Source organism: Solanum lycopersicum, chromosome 7, assembly GCF_036512215.1.
Source record: "Solanum lycopersicum chromosome 7, SLM_r2.1".
Classification (NCBI taxonomy): domain Eukaryota; kingdom Viridiplantae; phylum Streptophyta; class Magnoliopsida; order Solanales; family Solanaceae; genus Solanum; species Solanum lycopersicum.
This window is the reverse complement of record NC_090806.1, coordinates 27,004,050-27,010,771: the sequence shown is the minus strand read 5'-3', so window position 1 is coordinate 27,010,771 and position 6,722 is coordinate 27,004,050. Positions and strand designations below refer to the sequence as shown.

General features: G+C 31.3%; 1 long non-coding RNA gene across 1 annotated transcript; it reads right to left on the bottom strand.

Moving 5' to 3' along the window:
- Nucleotides 1-3,582: 3,582 nt before the first annotated feature.
- On the bottom strand, nucleotides 3,583-6,325 carry LOC101259452 (uncharacterized). The gene is made up of 2 exons (XR_182917.5): nucleotides 4,895-6,325; nucleotides 3,583-3,834 (listed from the first exon to the last, which is right to left on the bottom strand). It is a non-coding gene; the product is annotated as an uncharacterized lncRNA (long non-coding RNA).
- Between the last annotated feature and the right edge of the window lie 397 nt (nucleotides 6,326-6,722).

The following is a 6,722-nucleotide window of genomic DNA, read 5'->3' as shown; positions in this document are numbered from 1 at the left end:
ATTTGAGAGAAATAAATAAATTTTACGTCATGAATATTATGGTATGTTTGTTATGAACTACCAAAAAGGCAAAAAGAAAAAAGTAATTAATTCTTGCCTTATCAAGTATATTGTGTGGCAATACAAATTTGTCATTGGTTGTGTGCCTATGGTACAATAAAAGTAAAACAAGAAACATATTTTACTCGTAATGTTTTGACCATGACAATAATAATATAATTTTCTCCTTGAAGGAAATACTCACCATAGGGATGGTGTCATGCAATATGGGATAGTACACAAAATTAATAGCAAGCTCTAACGAGTTGTGTCATTACCAGAGGAATAATAATGCAGTTGTAGTAAGTCTCAAAAGAAACTTTTTAAGTTTCGGATGAATTGAAAAGAAATATTGAGACTATAAATTATGAAAAGATTTATTATTTTCATATTACTACAACCGAAAAGGTTATAAATATTTATGCAAATGATTACCCCACTTTTCCTCTTGTTTGTTGCAGACAAACATGAACATGCTGATGAAATTACATGCAAAAGTAAATTATACGTGTACTGAAATAAATATCAGTTGGCATGACTAGTTGACCATCATGGTTTGAATGTAATGCAAATATAATTGAGAATTCATGTGGTTTGTAACGAAGAAACAAAAGATTTTTCAAAAACTCTCTTGTGTTACTTGTTTTCATTGTACCAGCTAAAGTTGGGATTGTAATCCCCTAAAATTTTTGAAACATATAAAAAGGTGATTGTGGGTCCGTTCACCTTCCATGTTGATCTATGCGATGGTCACATGTGTTTTGTTGTCAACTTACAAACTGAATTTTGTAAAGTTGTTTGCTTGAATTGATAAAATTAAGAGCACAGTTCTAAACTACAAAATTATATTGATAATGCTGGTTGATTTAGCAGAAATTGTATGCCTCCAATTAAAGCTAAATCATGGTTATGAGAACAAAACTCCCAAATAAAATTTAGTATGAGATAGGTAACATGTATCAACTGTATGCATCAAGCCAACAAGGTTTCCCCATTAAAATGTGTTCAGGGTCAGGAGCCAAATAATTTTCATCTAAAAGGTTGAATGTGCAGTTATGATCTAAGTAATCTACCACACACAAATATGAATTCCCAAATAAGGTTGGGATGAATGTTAGATTTGCTAACATTAGGGGGAGAGATAATTGACAACTGAAAATTATGTGTGAGTTTAATTATGAATTATATAGATCCTCGTTAAATAAATATGTGAACTTAAAGTTTAAGAGATAATTCATTTGCATAATGTTGCAAATCAATTGTCAGACGATTGTACTGATCCTATGATATAATTCAGCTGCAAATACTTAAATGTGAAGTCCTTGAAGGACAACGTCTATGATACGCCAAAAGTGTAATAGATCAATCGATTCCAAATATAAAATTTCTTGAAGAAGGAAGGAGCAAATGATCAATATGTTCATGATAATGAGGCAAGTGCTATAAAAGTGCACATTGACATAACACTTCGGGAAAGGTTTAGGTACCTGAAAAATGATGAAAAATGAAGAGATCTCGATAAGTTATGTCTTGTTGGATCAATATCAAATAACCGTCGACGGTATCTTTGATATGAGGTAGCGCTCAATGATACACATTGTGAGAGGATCTTGAATTCAAATCTGTCATATAGTGTGGACAGATAAATGGTTGGCCAAGTAAAATGCATTATTCAAGTATATTTTGTTTCACTTAGAAAAGTGACGTTTTGAACTGGTACTCCATAAATAAAGGTATAATGACAGTGATGTACAAATAAATTATTATGCGATAACTATAACCGTAAGATATCAAATAAGGTTTGTGTCTTAGGGCATAAAGGTTTGTCGCAAAAATTCTGATATTATTGGAGATGTTTTCTGCTTTGGTGGATGCAATGAGGTTTGTTTTGATCTGGCAACATATGAAAAACTTGAATGCATGTAATGAATAATTGTAATGTCTAGCTAGATATTGAAGGTTATATGAAAATCCTTGAAACAATCGAGATGTCTGAAGCATATAAGAGTTTGAAAGAAATTTTTTCAATAAAGCTTCAAAATCCTTATATGGATTGAAATAGTCAAGGAAGAAAAGGGTACAAAAGAATGAGCCTAATTGTCCTTGTATTTTATGAAAAGGTCTTAGTAAGACAAAATTTTGTCTTCACCTACAGATTGATAATTTGACAAATGAAATATTTGTCTATCAGTGCACATACACAAATATGTTTTGATGCATTTTTATATGGATAAATCAAATTCATCGAGTACCCAATGATTATGAGATCGCTTGACATAAATGATGATTCAGTTTGATCTCAAAAGAAGGATGAAGAGATTCTTGGTGATGAAACTTCATATCTTAATGCAATCACGGTCTTAATGCATCTCGCTAACAATACTCGACCAGATTTCTGTTTTGCAGTAAATTTACTGGCATGATTCGGTTCTTCCCCAACAAAAGTACATTGAAATGGTGTTATATATATACTTGAATATCTTTGAAGGACCATAGACATGGGTTCATTTTATTCTGAAAAATTCAAGCCAGAGCTGATTGGTTACGCAAATGCAGAATATTTATCTGATCTGCATAAAACACAATCTCAAATACGATATTTATTTTCATGTGGAGGCAGAATAATATCCTAGCGATCGATAAAGCAAATGTTGATATAAGAAATAAAATTCCTCCATGAAACAAGTCGAGAGTGCATCTGGTTGAGATAAATGACACACCATATTCAAGAAATGTGTGGGTTTTTTTGAAAAAAACCAACCACAATGTATGAAGATTGGAGATATCATCGCAAGAAATTAAGTGATGTTATAATCAAGGGAAGTATAATATGTGTTGCACTCTTTTTTCCTTGACCGAGGTTTTGTCCCACTGGGTTTTCCTGGTAAGGTGTTTAATGGGGCAACAAATAATGCGTATCAAAAAATATGTATAATCTTTTTTCCTTCACTTCAATTTTTTTCCCACTAGACTTTTTCATGTAAGATTTTAACGAGACACATTATCTATGGACATCTAAAGGGGAGTGTTATGAATCCATTGAATTGTGTAAATTGTCCTTTAGATATACTCAAGACTTAATTGTATTCATGTATAACATGTTTCCAAGATGATAAGAATCATTTGGATAACAATGTATCTACTATTGTGGCATTAAAAATAGTGATCTTTTGATTGATTTCTCAACCTATAAATAGAGATATCATTCACCATTGTAACATAAATTTGAATAAGAAGAAAATTCTTCTTCTTCTATCTACTTCTCTAGTCTTCTTCTCTATTTGATTATATTCTTATGAGTTTGATTTTATAACAATTTTATTATTATCTTGGTGTTGTATTTTTTAAAAAGGTAAGAATTTTTATATTCTAAAACTTGGACAATCATGACAAAGTGGTAAAATTGTAACTATATATATATATATATATATATATATATATAACACAATTAATTTTTTAACCTTAATTAGTTCAGTTAACTTATAAAAATCATTTCAATAAAAAATATTTAAACTAAAGTTTTGAGTTGATTAATCTTCCAAGTATGAAATAGAAATATAATATTGACATGACATATTTTCAAGGTCCAGTTATTCATCCATCTTGTGACAAGAAGTGGAGTGAAGCATTCACTTGACTAAATACAATTACAAAAGTAAGAAATTCAAAGCATAGATTGTGGTCCATATCAAAACATAAGTATGTACTACAACTATTTACATCAAAAGAGTAGGAGGGATAACTAGAGTTGGAAGTCCAAAACACCAACTGTGCTCTTCTTCAGTATAAATGTGCCTGCAATTATACAATTTCTGTTTTTATACATGGTCACATATTATATTATTATACACAAGAAAGAATTGCAGCCCCAATTCACCTGTTAATACATAATAATTCTCTTCCCATCGTCGAACCAAAAATAACAAAAGTAGAAAGCAATATTCATATCCTCCCCAAAAGGTTTTGAGATATCACAGGAAGAAAATTGAGGAAAGACCTACCTACTATCTTCTACAGTAAAAAAGTTCACCAATCAAGATCTGATTCCTCAAAATGGAATGTTATCATTCACACAAAATGTTCGTCACTTTCACCACTTGAGTGTAATACTAGACAACTACTTCCAATTTTCCCCCAATAGAGAACTCTATCTCATAAACATCACAAATTTATGATATCAAGGATAACAATATACTATGGCATTCTTGATTCACCATTCATCCATAAAAAATTTAACAAAATTCTTTTTAAAATTATCTCAAGCAGTGGTGTACAAGTATATACAAATTCTAGTTTAGTTAAGGGCATGGGACCTATTTGATTCATGTGATCAAATATGGAACAAAAAAACTTAGAAAGGACATCTCAGTTCATTGGATTAAGCAATGAAAATTATATGGTCAGACTATTCTGAACTGCGTAAAGCTTAAGTAACTATTTTAACTTGAAAAAAGTTTATGTTTCTTCATCACATAACACCAGTGTGATTTGATATTGTCGCTGCCCAAACAAGTTTCTTATATACATGTCAATCACAATTTTAAGACATAAGCTGCACCACTTACAGAACCACAAAGCAAATAGTAGCTTACATCCTCATCACTACCAATGGAAAGAATGAGAGATATCAACAACTAATACCAGGAAACAAATGCTGATTCGTTCAAGTACGAGACCATTAAATTCTACTGTTCATAAAGGGGATACAAGGTACCTTGACCTCATTCATTGCTCAAAGCTTTAACATCAACCCTTTTAAAAAGAAATCATCTCCTCTATAAGGATAAAACAGAAAAATTTAGCAAAGAATTGACAAATATATCATAACTGTCATTGGTAAAGCAGAATGACCAACCTCTTCTTTAAGGCTTTCGTGTTTCCTCCTTTATATTGATTATATTGTTTATTCAGATCCTTTTCCTCATCATTGGAATGGAGCTGAACAAGGCTTCTGAAATAAACATAGCTATTGAAATGTAGAAAGCCACGTAAGCCCCAATTTCAGTATCAACAATCTTTGTAGAGTCATCATTAATAGTATTCCAACGGAATCGGTTATTATTTGTTCCACAAGAATTTTCTTTCTATCTTTTGAAAATTCAAGTGGAACCATAGTATGGCCAATTTTGCTTATTTGGTTCGTCCAGTGAAGCAACCATAGTCCACGAGTCCTTAACTCCATATTCCTTCATAACCCAAATGTCCACATGGTCCATAAAAAGATCCACATTCCCCCAATCACCATAAGAATCTATCATGTAGGTTTTATATGTGCAAAGGGAGCTTTCTAATACGGCTAAATTCAGAATGCAATTCATATAAGTAAAAGGGGTTCGCGGTACAAGTAGCCACTTTTCTGTTGCAAGTAGAAGCAACAATTAGGGATTCAAATGTATCAACAGGCATCCTCAAGATATATGCAGTAACAACCCAATGCAATGAACCATTTAGATATGTACCTGGTAGATCTACATACTTAAGGTGATAAGGAGGAAGTTGTTCATCAACCCGGCTCCAACAACTTGATTTCAAACTATAATTCATAACATGAGATTGAAAAGAACCCTTTTCAGAACCGGGAAACTGAACAATTCTAACAACCTTATAGTCATCATTGATAACATCATACCCAAATCAAAAATTAACCCTAACTTCATCATTTCTAGCAATCCCTAGAGATGGTAGTTGTATTTTCCAGTTGAGCGATTCCATAAAGCAATTTCATCAAGAGTATTTGATATCAACAACAACCCATTACAAGAACCAAGTATGTTGGTATTAAATTGAGAAGAAATTAAAGGGTTTGTCAATTCTTTGGGAGTAACAACTCGGGAATTGAGTGAATCAAAGAGTAGAGAGTAAAAGCAACTATTTCCATATCCATAATAATCAACTTTTCTAAAGATTAAGCAATGGGGTTTGAGAGAAAAAATGAAATGCAATTTAGCAAATTGAGGAGTATAAATAAGATTCAGCCAAGCTTTTGATACACACCTACAACGTAAAACAGGATAAACGGGTAGTCGATGGAGGATTTCCTCCGCAACATCTAATGGAAAAGTTGAGATTGTGTACAATGGCCGACTCAGCTTTTGGACTCTGCATTCATCATATATCGTATTCGTGTGTGAGGCGGGTTTTTTTTTGCTTCTGAAATGCCTAAAATCCTCAATTATTTCATTTCCATAAATGCCTCTATTCAATTCATCAATTATACTCTTTTCTTTTTTTAAAAAAAATCTACGTTCTCTTAATTTTTAATTAAACGATTAAAAGTATCTATATCGTTTTCCATGGAAGTTCCAATCCTATTTAATGCTCTCCTTAATTAAAGTATTTATAATTTTATCCTTTACCATAATTTTAATAAATTCTTTAGTTACATGTCGTGTAATTTAAGTTGCAAAATTTTCATTTCCCATCAATTCACTAAATTTGAATTGTTTTTCACCATGAACTTTTGATCTCTATTACATAAATAATTCTATATCTCAATTGTTTTCACTAATCAGACATAATGTGTGTTGACGACATGACTCTACTATCCCCCAAAAAATATCTTTTGAAGGATTAAATGACCAAAGAACTTATTAGAATTTCGCTAAAAAATTTATAAAAAATTAAAATATTTTTAATCTTAAAATAAATTAATCTTTTCTCTAGTTTTAGTTAAAAAATATTAA